This window comes from Miniopterus natalensis, chromosome 6 (assembly GCF_054644295.1).
Source record: "Miniopterus natalensis isolate mMinNat1 chromosome 6, mMinNat1.hap1, whole genome shotgun sequence".
Lineage (NCBI taxonomy): Eukaryota > Metazoa > Chordata > Mammalia > Chiroptera > Miniopteridae > Miniopterus > Miniopterus natalensis.
In genome coordinates, this window is record NC_142086.1 from 75,212,458 (window position 1) to 75,228,291 (window position 15,834).

The 15,834-nt window shown below is 35.7% G+C and overlaps 1 pseudogene; it reads right to left on the reverse strand.

The window, feature by feature from the left end:
- Window positions 1–727: 727 nt before the first annotated feature.
- Window positions 728–15,565, reverse strand: LOC107544674 (eukaryotic translation initiation factor 1A, X-chromosomal-like; annotated as a pseudogene).
- Between the last annotated feature and the right edge of the window lie 269 nt (window positions 15,566–15,834).

Sequence of the window (15,834 nt, forward strand, 5' to 3'; positions counted from 1 at the left end):
AACCTATTTTTATAGTAAAAACTATTCTATTTATTTTGCCATTAAAAGTTGCCTTGTTAAAGAAATTTTTTTTCTACATGTTAAGTAAAATGCACTGTCAACTAAGTACATCAGTACTTTTAATGATTAGAATTACCTAGCATTGAATTTTTGCAGCTACTTATAAATTCAAAATTGCTACTCAAATCCATGTTCTAAAATCTGTACTTTGGAAATGCTTTTTTTATGATGTTGACAACATAAAATGATGGAAAGAATGGCATAAAACATAGTATAAAATAAAGCTACATAAATATGAAAATAGCCTCTTTTCTTGACAGCAAATGTAGATTTCTGACTTCCTTAAATTTTATCAAAAATCAAAGAGAACATCTAGGTAACGAACATACAGAAAGACTGAAAAAAATTAGTTGGAACTAAGCTTATCACTGACTATGATGATAAGCAGTTTATTCAAAACATCCATTAACATTTCTTTTATTTATTTTCTCTTTCCTCTCTTCTTTCCATATTTTTAACAGCAGATAACATGGTCTTTTCCAACTAAGTTCTATTGCATCAAAAGAATAAAGTGTTAAAATTTCACTTCAAGAAATATAATACTTAAAACAATGAAAATAAATCAGTGTTCCTTAACAAACTGCATTTGTGCTGAAGTTTTAGTTTTCCTAACAGTGATGGCCAAAATCCAAACTGTAGGACAATATTCAAAAACTGTGAGTTCAGTTTAGATGTCATCAGTGTCTTCATCATCATCCTCAATATCATCAAATGGGGTTTCATCATCATCTCCAGGACCAAATGTATCCATCTCATTGATTTTAACATGTTCTGGAAGCTCACAATAGGCCTTCAGACTTCTGGCTTCACCTGCCTGGATCTTTAAAATTACATCAACTTTGTTCTTCTGATAGTCTCGCAGACCAGCCAATATAATGTCGGAGGTGTTTGTTCAAACCTTTTTTTCTCAGTTTTCCTCTGATATGACAACCTCTTCACACCATCAGAGCACATTGCTTCTAGTCATCCGTTTCCCAACATTTTGATGACCTGAGCATTCTCTTGTCCATCTTCTTTAAGGACCAATTCTCTTTTTTCAGATTCATTCTGATTCTCACCCCAACACCTGCTTCTACCTCCTTCACCTTTGTTCTTGGGTAGAGCGGTGCCAGGCACCTCCAGGCGTTGCCAGCTCTTATCCGGTGGTGCCTGAACAAGACGACTCCTCCAACAGGCCAGGGAGACAAAACAGTCCCTGATCCCTCGCACGGGGACACTTGCAACTGAGTTCTAGGGCGGCCCGTAAGTGACCACACTCCCAAATAAGCAAAATAAGGACATTTTTATACTATCTTCTTTTGCAATATCTGAACTCACTGGTGTTTACCCGTAAATTCAAAATCACTTTTGACTTATGGGGGAAGGAATTATTTTAAAACCAGTTAACCTCAGTTCAATCTTATGGATCCTACTATCTCCATAGTCCCCATTAGCTCTTATTTAAGAGTTTATTTCCTTCATCTGTTGCTACATGTCCTATTTTTGATAGGGAATGAGAATATTTGATTTCTGTAGTGTAAACAGTAAATCTTGTCCTTCGTGGTCATTAATTCTCAGGCTAAAACAAGAGGCCATGTGATACTGATTTTCACTCCCAACTCAACTTTTCAAGTTAAAGGTTATTTGGATGTAGAGCTTAAAATACACAGATGATGAATAGTTCACTATTTTAAATGACATTAATTAAAATGTTTCATCAAGCCCTTGCCAAGAAAGACATGAATGAGAACATTTACATTGTAAAACTAATGAAATTAAAATAATTTTTTAAAATGTATTTCTTAGAACAGTAAATAAGGATCCACAGCTACTTTAATGACTTCTTCAGATGTTCAAGCCTTGTTATGACTCAGATAAGTCATATGTTCTAGTGCAGTGCAACGCTGCAAATATTTCCCCAGATAAGGTGGGCTTCCTTGAACTTATTAGGGGTGCTATGCTTTTTAAGCTTGGAAAATGCTTCCATCAGAACTTGAATTTCTGGAAAAGAACTGCTCTTGCTAGTGTGCTGAATAGGTGTTAGAACATTCATTCTGGGTAAGATTTTCACAGTGTAATCTGTCAGAAAGTAGCCACAGCGGATAGATATCCCTACTGTCATGTAATTAGTATTTTTGGAGCCTCCTAAGAGAACTCTTGCATGGATCAGCACTTATGAATATTAAACATAAAGGATAAAACTCTTATAAGTAATCCCTGCCCTATAAATACTTGGTTGAGCAAATCTTTTGTATTTATCAGCTAATTCTCAATTGGACCTTAATTCTTTTCAAATGAACTAGCTCCCTACTTTGATCTCATGCAGATCACAGCTTGGTTGTGAACCTCTGCAGCAAAACTAAGCTGTGCAAACATCAGTCCACAATATGGTGCTATCAGACCTTAACTTACACTGCAGTGTGAAATGAAGGCTTTGGTGGAACCACACTCGTGAATTATGCTTCAAATTTGGGCTGATCTTTAGGGAGAGAAAAAAAAAAGGAAACTGTTAGAGCAAATTTTGATTCAAAGTCTAGACAACTGTTACTAACAGGAAAAAAAATCTATATCCAAAACCTAAGCATAACATTTAGGACTCCAAACATAAAGGAAAATTATAAAAGATACCTTCTTAATTTTCAAATATTTTTACCAATCCTATAATGAAGAATGTATAATTTAGTTACTGAGAAAAAAAAAATAAGCCAGAATACAGACAATTTTACCTTTCTAGAATTCATGTTAGCTCTCTTTCTTGAGTTTTTTTGCTTTTGTCTATTCCAGAGCCACTCGGAAATATCGTCCTGTCATCTAAGTAACTGACTTTTATCTCTCAACTTGCAAGCAAAGTCTCTATTTATTTACCTTTGCTAGATATTGTTGGTATCTAGTAAAGTGTCTAATGCATAATAGACACTCAGGAAATATTTGTTGTAAATAATTCAAGGACTGGATATAGATGACTATTTGATCTCTACAGAGTTAACAGAGACTTATAAACAAATATTCCCAATGCCATGATTTCTCAGTTGGCTTGTGGGCCCTCGATGCTTGATAAGCTATTTGTGCAGGATCTCAATCTGAGTATGGAGAAGAAAATCAGTCTTAAACCGGGGCTCTGATTCAACTATGAAGAAATCCAGTTATTCATAAAACAGAGAAACAACAAGCTGTATGCAGCATGTTAGTGCTGCAAAACAGTTTATGTCAAACTCTAAAAGATTTTGACCATCCAAACATTAACAGCTGCCCTAAAATTTCAGCCTCTGCTTTAAAGTCTTCTTTTTGTCTCTGTGCCCTTAGGAAATGACTGGCATCATTTCCTTCAGTTGACACTGGTTTTTAAATTTAAAGTATAATAATATTACACATAGTTAATATAGAATATTTAGAATGTAGAGGAATCTTTGAAAAATTCTAAATCATTTTATTCTTCTGCACTCAAGGAAAATCAGCATTTTAGTTATCAGCTTCTAATTTAAAATAAAATATATAAAAACTCCAACTCTCAAGGAGAAAGCTGACTCAAGACAGGACCCTTACAGTGAAGCTTTCTCTCCTCTATCCCTCTGGGGCCTCATTCTTATATACTGACAGCCAAAAATACATAGAAGAAAAACACAAAGACACATATCACATGTAAAAAGTACTTCTGACAGAGAAGGAGAGAGAATCCTCATTTTATTGTATATATTTTGTACTGCTTGACTTATTTAAATGATGTGTTTGTGTTTTCTTATAAGAGAAAACCCTTAAAAAGAGTTAAACAATAATTTAAAATGAGGATAATATCACCAAAAAATGCATAATATAACCTATCATAATTTTCCCTTAGATTTGACTACTAGAATGTTCAAAACCTATTTTACTTGCAATTATAGTAGCTAACCTACACTGAAACCTCTTAGTTTTGTTGTATGTGTTTTTTTAAAGTATAATTCTCTCTTTTCACTCCCCACTCAACTGTCACCTTTAAATTAATTTTTAGTATTTCTTGTATCTATTTTTTATTGTAATTTGCTTCAATAATTTTTTTTGTGTCCAAATTTTTGCTTGCTTTGAGAAATTGATGAAATACAAATTAATTAAAATTAAAATACAAAATCAGAAAAAATCCAATTTGCTGTAGCTATCAAAAATCAAACCAACCAACTCAAATGATATTTAAAACTTTATGAAGAAAGTTGCAGACTGCTATGGCCTATTTCCACAGAGGACTCCAACCTGAATTTAACAAATGAAGATTAAAAAGCCAACCTGTCTAAAAAGGAGACTGAGTGGGTAGATAATGTTCTGAACCTGGAAAGGATTTTTAACAATCATCATATTCAAAAGTCAAAGAAGAAGTCATGTTTCAATGAAGTAAAACTTGCTTTAGCCTAATTGGAAGACTCAGGGTGAACCTTTATTTATGTATTTTTGTAAATACTCTAAAATGAGTAGAATTGAAAACCATTACCAAGCTAATTAAAATGTTTTAAAATGCCGAGGAAAGGATATAGTGGTCCTATGAGTTTTTATATATGGGTGCTTGATCTTTTCTAATAATTCTTTGGAAAAATATGCTAAATTTTTCATGGTAGGAAAATGCCATTAAAAAGAGAAATATTAGCCGCTCGGTTTTATATTTGAAAATGAAAGAGTCTAATTGACTGCAGAATAAAAGATAGTATGCATAACCTTTTTAAAAATTATCAAAAACATTGTCCTTGATCTTAGCCTGACATTTTTCCTTTTGATTAGTCATGGATTTATGTAGCACTTTCCTTCAAAGGAACCAAAGATTTTGCCTTAAAAATATGTTAATCTCCCATTATCTTTATAGAGATGAAGGTGGAAGGAACTTACAATTTTGCTAATGAATAGAGTGGCTGTCTGGAAAAAAAAAAACACAACAAAAAACACACAACAAGTTCACCTGTAACACCCTCCTCAGCTATGTACATCCTCTCTCCATCCCACATGTAGCTCGTGACAAGTGATGGTTGTCCCAACCCACTTCAGTGTCCCTTAGCAGGCCTTAGTAAAGTATCAAATCCAGTTTCAAATGGCCACTGTCAGGAAGGCATTTTGGCCTGCAACCTGACTGCCCATGGTATTTAAAAAAAAACAAAACAAAAAACTCTTCTTAGTCAGGAGCAAGGAATCTCAAGCCATATCAGTATCAGTTCTTTTATCATTTCTCCATTTATTCAGTAGCCATTGAGCCCCTACTATGTGTAATGCTCTGATGCTTATTAAAAATGTTGTTGTTCTTGTCTGAATTTAGTAGATGCCAGAAAATCAATATTGAACAAGGTCCACTATGGTCCTGATCTTATGAAGCTAAATCTAGCTGGGGAGATAGGTATTAACTAATTAATCATGTACTTTTTAAGGTAAAATTTGAAGAGTATTATGAAGTAGAAATAGCGGGTACTTTGAAAGCATGGAATGGGTTAGAGATGGATTTCTTGAGGCAAAAACATTTGATTTTGGGCACTGAAATGCCAGTGAAAATTAATGAAGCTAAAATAGGAGAAAGAGCATTCTAGGAAAAGGCCACACATTGCCACAAGATCCTGAAGTGGAAAGAAAAGCAATATTGATTATTGTACCAAGGAAGATCAAGAATCTAATGTATATAAGTTAGGCCATATGAAAGTGCTTCATAAAAAATCAGCCGTGAGCAAGAGTTAGTGAATACTTTTGCTGGTTATTACTACTGTTGTTATTGTCTGAAAGTAGTGGGAAATCAAGGCCGTATTTTTCTCTTACCGCCTTTAAGCAGTAAGTGAGAGCACCCTTTCCTACCTCTTGGTAAGCTTGTGAACAGAGACGATACTTGCTTAGAAAATGACAACTTGAAGAGTAGCCACAGTTCTAAAAATCTAGACTAAATCAAAAATGGAATACCATATCTAATTCAGTATCAATCTCCACCATGCCACCCCTCGTCTCTTATAGCCCTGCACCCATCAGCCCAGGCCGTGTCTGTGGCTTAAAAGGGTCGGTTGCCCTTTCATCTTTCCTCCCCTTTTTGACCTGGTACAGGTGCCCTCGGGGTCATAGGGGTGGGAGTGAGAATGGGGATAGTTAGTGGGCAGGGAGGTGAGGGAACAGGTCAAAGCCTTACTTGCCTGGTGCTGTTATAATCTCTCTCTTACCTAGGCTGTGTGGAGTAATGGGCACAAGGCCACATTCCTTTCAGAAAGATGTGCATGGCAGTGTCACTCTTAAAATACACGATTTGCCATTCATTAGGCTCACCTGGGCCTTCACTGAAACTCTGAGACAGGGCGAAAGCACCATTTTACATTGTGTTCCAGGGATGGTGGTTATTTTCTTCTTTTTCTTGTTATCATCGTTATTTTTATTACGATGTTATGTTTATTGTTTAAGGGACACTAAGGCACAAATATTGTGAAGATAAAACCTTCCCACATAAATGTTGGACAGGGGGTGCTGTCCACATGGCCCTTCAGAACTGAAGGACTCACTGCCCCAGCCTTACTTCCAGCAGAGAGCTCTTAGTGATCCACCCTCTTTAGGAAATGTATTAACTGAAGAGAGTCACCTCACCCAAAGTCACGCGACCTCCCTCACCTGGGTGGCCTTCAGCCAATTACTGGCTTATTCAGAGATATAAAGCCTGATCTCTTTCCCCACTTAGAGCAACTTGAAAGAGATCTCAGCTTCAGAGTTCCTCAGAGGTTGGCGGGAGCATTCCTTAAGATCACATCACAGTCTAATTTCTTTCTCAGGCCTTTCCTCCTTCACTCCATTTCATCCACATGGATAGATTCCAAGAACACTCCTAACAAATTTCTTGCACACTCACCTCCATCTCAAGATCTGCTCCTGAGGGCACCCAACCTGTAGCAGATCATGAATAAATAAAGGATATCCACTATTTCCACTAAAACATTCTGCTGAAGGCCCTAGTCAATTCAAAAAGACAAGAACTGATATTGAACAATTAAGTCTAGAAAAGATTTTGAAATAAATATAACATTTTCACTAAATAAACTTTTACTGAGTTTTTACTTTATTTCAGGCCCCGAGCTGGTAGGTATAACTGATGACACTGCATTAAGAAATAGGGTACTTTCTCTGAAGAATCTATCAGTTAGGTTGAGAAAAACAAAAATGTTCAGAATAACCAGTGTGAGTGAGAAGAGGATTGCTTCCTTCTGAATAAGAGAATACTTCTTAAGAATATTGTATTTGATATATCCATAGAAAATATCCACAAAGTTTAAATGCGACTATTTTGTTATACCATTTTAAAATCATCGTAATGTAAATGTGGCTAATGTTTTAAATTGTTAGAGCCAGAGTAAGCATCCTAGTGTGGGTTTTGCTTTTTTATATTTCATTTATGAATGATTTTCCATATATCAGAATATTCCACATTTTGTTATTAAACATGTGCACGATACCTTGAACACAATGACCTATAGAAATGGAACAGACTAAAATTATGTGGCCCTACCATGGATCAAGTTTGCTGAAAACCTACATTTATTTGTAGGCTAAATCCTTCCATAAATTTAAAGGCACACACCACACTGTTAACCATATGATAGCTAATTTCTACACTTCACATGTTTTGTTATTCTCAACAAAGGCTGATCTGGTCATAAATATTTTATGAAATTTTTATGTGTTGTAGCAGAGTTTAATTTTCATACACATTAGAATTCAACTGGAACAAAGCATGGTGATATTTGGGCTTTGTATTACAAACACCATACAATGACTTATTAACATTAAAAGGAGCTTTTTAATATATCTTAAGACTGCGTTTGCAGTCCGTGGGATAACTAAGGATCAATGTTAGCAAAAAAGACAATTGTTTGTGCCTTTTCTGTTTTTGAGTCTATCCTTAGTTTTCCTAAATTTCATATGTGGAAAGCATGCTTATATTCCCCTGGAGATTTTATTTTTAAACTCTACCATTTTACTTCTTAGCATTTATTTTAGTGAAGGCATATCTTGGTCACTAAATACTGCAATTAAAGAACTGCTAACAAATCTTTGGTATGATAATGGGAAGAAAAATATGTTCCACAATTGATTATGAAGCCCTAGATTTATCTTTTTAGGAGACTGATTAGGAATAGAAATATTCTTGTACCTCTTTTGATATAGAATAGTGTTTAAAAAATTGAACCAAGCACAAAACCTCAAATTGTTCTGATGGAGCATGTATACAGAATTCTCTTGATACATATGTAATGCTTAGAAAGCTATAACCCCTAAATTCAGTCCAGGAGCAGTGTCCTCCTTGTAGACTTTGAACCCAGAAAGGAATATAATCTTCATTCATGTCTCTCTCTGCTTCTAAGGAGATATAGATACTAGAACCATATCGACTTTTTAATGTATACCATCCCAAATTCTCAGGAGTCTCCTCTTCTATTAAGCAAAATTTTCTCTCATGTGGTCTGTTTCTACACCTTGGTCATCCTTCCCAACCTGTACCACAAAACACAGTTTCTTACAATATACTTGGGTCAATTCCTGACTTGCTGGTGCTCAGCACCTAAAGAGAGACATTCCGTTGGTTCTGAATGCCTTTCTCTTTGAACTCCATCCATTTAGGAAGTTTTTTTTCTTCAGAGGATGGGGAAGGAGAAAGAACTAAATAGGTAAAATGTCTCTGTCCCATTCCTCAGTACAGAGCTGATGATAGATTTTTGTTGTGTGGAGTAATGCTGGTATAGAGTAGAGGAAATTAAATATTTGGTCCTGGTTCAGGAAGGAAATTCTTTCACTTCCTTGCCCTTCTCCTCTCTGCCCAGTCAGGATCTGGTGAAAGATAATAGAAGTCTCTTTACTTTTGGTAAAGGTAATAATGTAACCTCCAAGGGTTGCTTTGCAGTCTAAAATTCACCTCAATTTTTCATATATTTATGGACATTTATTTCCAGGGTGCTTCTAAGTGGCATAGTTCACGTTGTGGTAGCTAGGTTCCAAAGATGACCCCAGCAATTCCTCTCCTCTTGTATGATTACCACTTCTCTCCCCTTGACTCAGGACTGGCCTTGTGGCTGGCTTTGACAAATAAATAGCAGAAGTGACTTCCTGGGATTTTTTTAGTTCATATCTTAAGAGTACTGGTAGTCTCTGCTTCCTGACTCTTGGAATGCTTCTTCTTGAGATCTAGTTGCCATGCTGAAAGGAAGCCCAAGCACCCATGTGGAGAGTTCCTCATGTAGGAGGACCAAGGCTTCTGAAAGCTACAGCTCAGCACCCATCTGGTGGCCAACACCAACTATCATTCATGTGATATGGACATTGTAGATTTTCCAGCCTCCCAAACACAGAATTTCTCAGAATCCTGAAAAATAGGAAATGGTTATTTTTTTAGCTACAACATTTGTTTATGAAATAATTAATAGCTGAAACATACACTTTACAATTCATTAGTAACAACCTATAATAAAATCTTACATGGCATTGTAAGATTCTAACTGGAAAGAGTTGGAAATATGTAAGTTTAAGCCAGTGAAAAAGCCCAAAGTAGCATCCAATGATTTGAAAGAGTTTTTATTCATATATGCCAGCAATGAATAAAAATATATTGTTACCAAAATGGGGTCATGCTTTAAACACCATTTTGTAGCCTGATTTTATAATTAAAAAAATGTATTTCCATGTCAATAGTTATAAATCTTTATTATCATCTGTATATACTGAAAAGTATTCTATTGTGTGAATGAAGCATGTTTAATCTCTGTTTCTGGCTCTTTCCAGATTTTCATTGTTCTAAATACAGAGACAATATACTAAATAAGTTATTTAATCCTGAACACCTATCTTCCTATTTCCTTTAAAATTGATGAGTAAAAAGATCATGAATATTTTTAAGCTTTTGGATGTAAATTTCAAATTGTCCTCCATGGAAGTTTGTAGCAGTTTATATCCTCAACAGGAGTATAGGGAGGTCCTATTTTCTTACCTTGCATACTTCTGTGGTATAAATTAATGTGTAAATACATGATTATCCATGATTTTTATCTAAAATGAGAGTGAAGTGTCACTATTCATTCAACCTCCCGTTCAAGCTGACATCCAGGAAATATAAATTGCTTGGGTTTGCTCAAATATGAACGGATTGTCTTAAATACATGCCATTCAAATTACTCCTCAAGACGTACACAATCCCCCAGGCTCCATTGTTTGCAGAGCCTGTTTGAATCTTCTTGTCAGTATCCAGACAGCATTCACAAGAGCACGCAGCTCTGAACTTACCCTTGCAGGATGTCTTAGAAGTGCCTGTCTCAGCCGCAGCATACCTTCCTCCTTTGATGTGCACAATTCCTAAACCGGTTTTGTCATGAAATGTATCCTCATGTGGTGTGGATACCTTAATACTGTCATGAGAATGTTTGAAAACAAAATTAAAGGAACATAAGACATGAAATGGTTTGCTAATATGTATTTCATCCAGAAGCTGGGCTTTAAAACATCTGTGATATCAGTTGATATTCTGATAATTAATTGTGCCTGCATTTTCTTATTTTTACCATCTCTTATCTCAGAATTTCCTACAGATCTCCTTGCCAGCAAACAACACTATCCCATGTTTATTTTAGTAATATTTTCTTTTTAAAAATATTTTATTTTCAACTCTGGGACTTCCCCATTTGGGTTTTCTGGTGGATTTCTGTCATCTGGATGACAGTTGAGACCTTTCCGTGACGCTGGGAAAACAAAATAGAAATTGAAAATAAACTGCCAAAAGGTCAACACACAATAATAAAGAAACTAGGATAAGCAAGCAAGTTAAAAAGGAAAAAAGATAAAATACCCCGTAATTTTACGTTAGTTCTCTGCATTTTGTTTCTTAATGAGATAAATTATTAAAATGAGACCACATAGAACAATCACAACATTGTGACCTTTTATAAATTAAGAAGTGAAACATTGATAGCGCAGAACCCTGTGGGCACAAGGAGAAGATTAAGGAACTGGGGCTGCCCTTTCTGGCCTCTGTCCCTCCTCCTGCCATGTGAGGGAACAGGGGCGAAGCCAGATGCAAGAGGCAAACACTCAGCCACAGTCTGGAACCTTTCTCTTAGAAAGTCAAGATGATTTCCAGCTAATTTTATCTGTCCTGAAACCTTTCCACAAAGGACCCATACGGATCTCTCGGAAATTTCGTGCTCACTGTGGAGGCGAGGAAGCAAAACACTATTAATAAACACCATCAATCAGAGGCAGAATTGGTCACAGAACCCTGCTTTTATTTTCTCCCCCACAGATCTCGGATAATTTGGAGCCTGGAGTTTCTCTTCTTTACTGAGAAAAACAAGGAAGATTGTTTTTCTCACTAAAGAAGAAAGGGGATCTGTAGAAAATATTTGCACCGACCCAAGTCTTCAGTTTAAATAAAACCAACAACTCAGAGAGCGCTATTCAATATATCTTTATAATTGGAAATATCTTCTATTTTTTTTCCCTTTCTTTTGTTTGTGTGAATCCTTATGTTTCCTCCCACTCCGTTTTTTTTTAAGGAATTGAAGAACTTCTCTTAGGTGTGAGAACAAACACATATGAATTGAGGGTTTCTAGAAAATATAATTTAAAAATCTGTATTGAAATCATTATTCATGGTCCCCTGAGCCCACATGCTATGCCTCTGGCTAGTTCTCTGCACTCATCTCCTACTCGCTCCTCTACACTTGTGTTTGCTCCTTCCACACGCCAGGCTCCTCCTGCTCCAGGCTTTCAAAGGCCCTGCTGTGTCTACCTGGAGCACTCTGTCCCCAGTGCTTCACGGGGCTGTCTCCTTGCCATTTACATTTGAGCACAAATGCTTCTTTTGCAGAAAACTGCTTCCTTTATCTCTGGTCACATTGTTATTTTCAAAAAAGTTAAAATCAGGACTCTCATACTAATGCTGAGTGAATGGTAAATGTTTTTAGCTCATTAGTAAGAGAACAATAAAGATGGTAAGGATTTTTGTCATAAGAATTTGAGAATAGATGCTTATACAGGGTGGGGCAAAAGTAGGTTTACAGTTGTCTGTATGGAAAATAATACAATTAATAAATAGTAATACAAGAATAAGCGTCGTGTTTTGTGTACCCATAACCATAAACCTACTTTTGCCCCACCCTGTATATCATGTTACCTAAGAGCAGAGTATTTGTCTTTCTTCCCTCTACCCTGAGCCCTCAAAACGATGCTCAATCAATATTTGTTGGATGATAGGGTGTCCAACACTAAGTGTTTCAGAAGGACTGTCAAGACGGTAACTTCCACAGGAAAATATTGTAACTTCCCAACGTTGAATATATGGCAAATTCACCAGAAATATGTAGGGCTAATTTTTATACTAAAGCATCTCTGTAATGATAGAACCCCTATTAGATGGCATTTAGGGAGAAGTATAAAGTGTATTTTAACATGTGTGTTACAGAATTTGTATTATGGTTTGATTAAGGAGCCATTGTAGGTGAAAAATCTCAGTGGAAACTTGAAATTTACTTAAAACAAAGAGACCAATAGTCTCTCCCTCCTTATTTTGTTCTCTGCAGTTGGCCCTTATCATTTAGAAATTAATTCACGGATATCTGAAAATAGACTGGGCAGAAGGGAGGGATTTTGTCTGATATATAATTCTTGAAGAAATTTTTCAGCCTCCCTCCCCGAACAGAAGTAAACAAAAAGGAAGGAAATGTTAGATTGATTGGCCTGTTTGAATTGGAATGAAAAGTAAATAAAAAGTAGAAGCATTTTATCCCATTTAAAACCCTTCACAGTTTAACATGTTATGTGTACCCTTGTATAGAAATAAGCAGGAGGCTTGTTAGTGTTAGTTATTACTTCATTTCTGCCTAGTTTTATAATCTTTAAAGCCTGTTAAACTGCTAACCGTCTGGAATTGTGTGGCTGACACTGGTTCGCAGGAAGAGTAACAAACACAAGGTAAAACTGCTGCCGCTAGAAAAGAATTCCAGTTTCCTTCCGTGTAACCATGATGCATATTTTATTTCTAATTAAGGGGGCAGTTTGTCAATATTAAGCTTTTCAACTGAACTTTCATTTTCAAAATAACAGGAAAACAGAGAAATTCCCAAGCTCGATAGTAATTATTTGTTTTATGCTGCTAATTCACTGACATGACAGTTCTGTGAATAATGGTCAGTTTATTCATGAGGAACCAAAAAGCTTTTTACAGAATCACAGACAATCTTCAACAAGTTGAACAGAAACGCGAGTTGTCGATAAATTGCAGCAGTATGATTGTTATATAAAGTCTGACGATATATAAAAGTGAACATTCTTTTTAAGGGATATTCACATAAGAAGTAAAATTATTAAGAAAACCAGGGAATTGTTATTACAAAATTCAGGATAACTAGGGATGGATAACTAAGTCTGTTAGGGATGGAGGGCTATGTAACCATGGAAAGCAAACAGGGAACTTCAAATATATTGAAAATGTTTTAGTTCTTAAGATGGTTGATGGGAGCATGGATGTTACGTATATTATGCTTTACATTTTATATATATGATAAAATAACTCATAGCTTTCAAAAATGCCTTGCATTTTGGTTTCTAGTGTTTTCTTTCAACTGTTATGATACCCAAACAATCCTAAAATTACTCATCTATAGGGATAAAATGTCACATAGAATATTTTCAAATTGATAGACTAGTATCTTAAAAAGTTTGAGCTTTCCCCTGCAGCCAGGAGCAAAATAGAAGCAGAAAATCCCAGCAGGTATGAGAAACCGAGCGCAGCGTAACCAGAGGGCAGCTATGGGATCATGCAGGGAGCCTGGCACCTCAGGCACCTGTGCCGAGCAGGATAAAAAGATCTGAACCCAGCCCGCCTAATGCTGGGACTTTGGTAGTACTGTGCATATTAAAATAAGATGACCTATAAGAAAACCCTTTAACAATGGCAGACTAAAAAGAAAACTGTCTAATCTCTGTTTTAGTTAACAGAAAAAAAAAAATTTACGGGTTCAGCAAGGACAAAGCTGCCCACCTTGAGGACACACACTCTCTTTCCCAAATAAGTGAGACACTGACGGTCTCATTCTGAAGATGTGCCAATGGACCCTGAAATATAAGAATTCAGTTTACTCTGATTTGTTCATAATAAACATGATCTAAACTATCATTCCACTGTTTCTTAAAATTAATGGACAGATAATTCATAAATGAAAGAACTTGTAGCTAATGTGAGTTCCAGAACCAAAGATTTTGAATGATAGAATATTCAAAGGCAAAATAATGCAGAACTCTCTGAGTTCAAAGGACGGGGTACCTGTGGAGTTTAGTTGGCAACCGACTGGGGATGGTGAATTGGCAAATATTTGTATACAAATTTAGAATTGAAGCCAGGATTATTTAAGTAACTGCAAAGTAAATAAATACATGATTAATGATCAAAGAAACCTGCAAATTTTATTCCTAGAATTCTATCTCCTACAGAAATTCACGTAATGTACACAGATATATATGCAGTGGTACTTACTGCTGTATTTTTTGCAAAAGCAAAAGAAATATAAAAGAGTGAAAAACTTTATAGAAACCTAAACTTCTGTTAGTAAGAGAATGATTACAATGATTAAACTTTTATTAGCAGGGTAGTGATTATAGCTGTAGATACTTCACCGCTCTTACAGAATATGAAATAGGGCTATGTGTCCTGACCAAGGAGAATATATTATGAACAGGAAAAAAAAAATGTTGTTTAACAATATATAAATGTGTTCCTTTAAAGATAAAATAATATAGTATTATTAAAATAAGTAAAATATATAATACAATCTTATTAAAATATGTGGTCAGAGCCCTGGCCGGTGTGGCTCAGTTGGCTGGGCATCGCCCCATACACTGAAAGGCTGCCAGTTTGATTCCCAGCCAAGGCACATGCCCAGGGTTCAGGCTTGATCCCGGGTAGGGGCAAACGGGAGGCAGCTGACCGATGTTTCCCTCTCATCGATGTTTCTCTCTCACGTCGATATTTCTCTCTCTCCCTCTCCCTTTCTCTCTCTCTAAAATATCAATAAAAATCTTTTAAAAAAATATGTGGTCAGAAAAACTTAAAGGATGCATGTCAGCTATTAAGAATGGTTACCTTGGAGGCTTACTCTTAAAGCAGTGGGCAAGAGGGTAGTAACTTACTTTTTTACTTCCTATGCTTCCATTTTACTTTATTTACAAAAGTACACATTACTGTTGCAGGACTTTATGCAGTCTCTAGGGCTTCACTTTTTATATATTGTGACCTTCTACCTCTTTATTTGCACGTATAATTAATTACAGACATGTTAGACATAACCTATAAATCTCAGTGATATTAAATGGTTGTGTTACAGTAGTTATAAGTCAGATTAAAATACTTTAACACATACAGTGTGATATTGTGTATAGGTTATGCAACAATCCTAAAGCTGTAAACTGTTGAAGCATAAGTCATTGGTGGTTTGGCCCACCTTCCTTCTAATCGGGAAGACCGTCCTTCAGAGGTGTTTACTGCAAGAAGTGTTTCTGTTCCTGTATCTTCATCAGTCATTTCCTACAAGTCAGGGCTTTACTTATTGTTTTATTGTCTTAAAAAAGAGAGAAGATGTCAGTAGTGCAGATTAAATTTAAGTGCTTGTTATATCTATAGCCATTACATTATAAATAGTACAAAAAAACAAAAACTGTTCTTCCAGTATCAAAAACGTACATGATTCAGCAAATTTATATATGTCATTGAATGAAATTCAACAGAAGACTGCAATGTTTTACTCCTGTCTTATTCATTAGCAAAAGCAAAAATATCATCTAATAGTCATG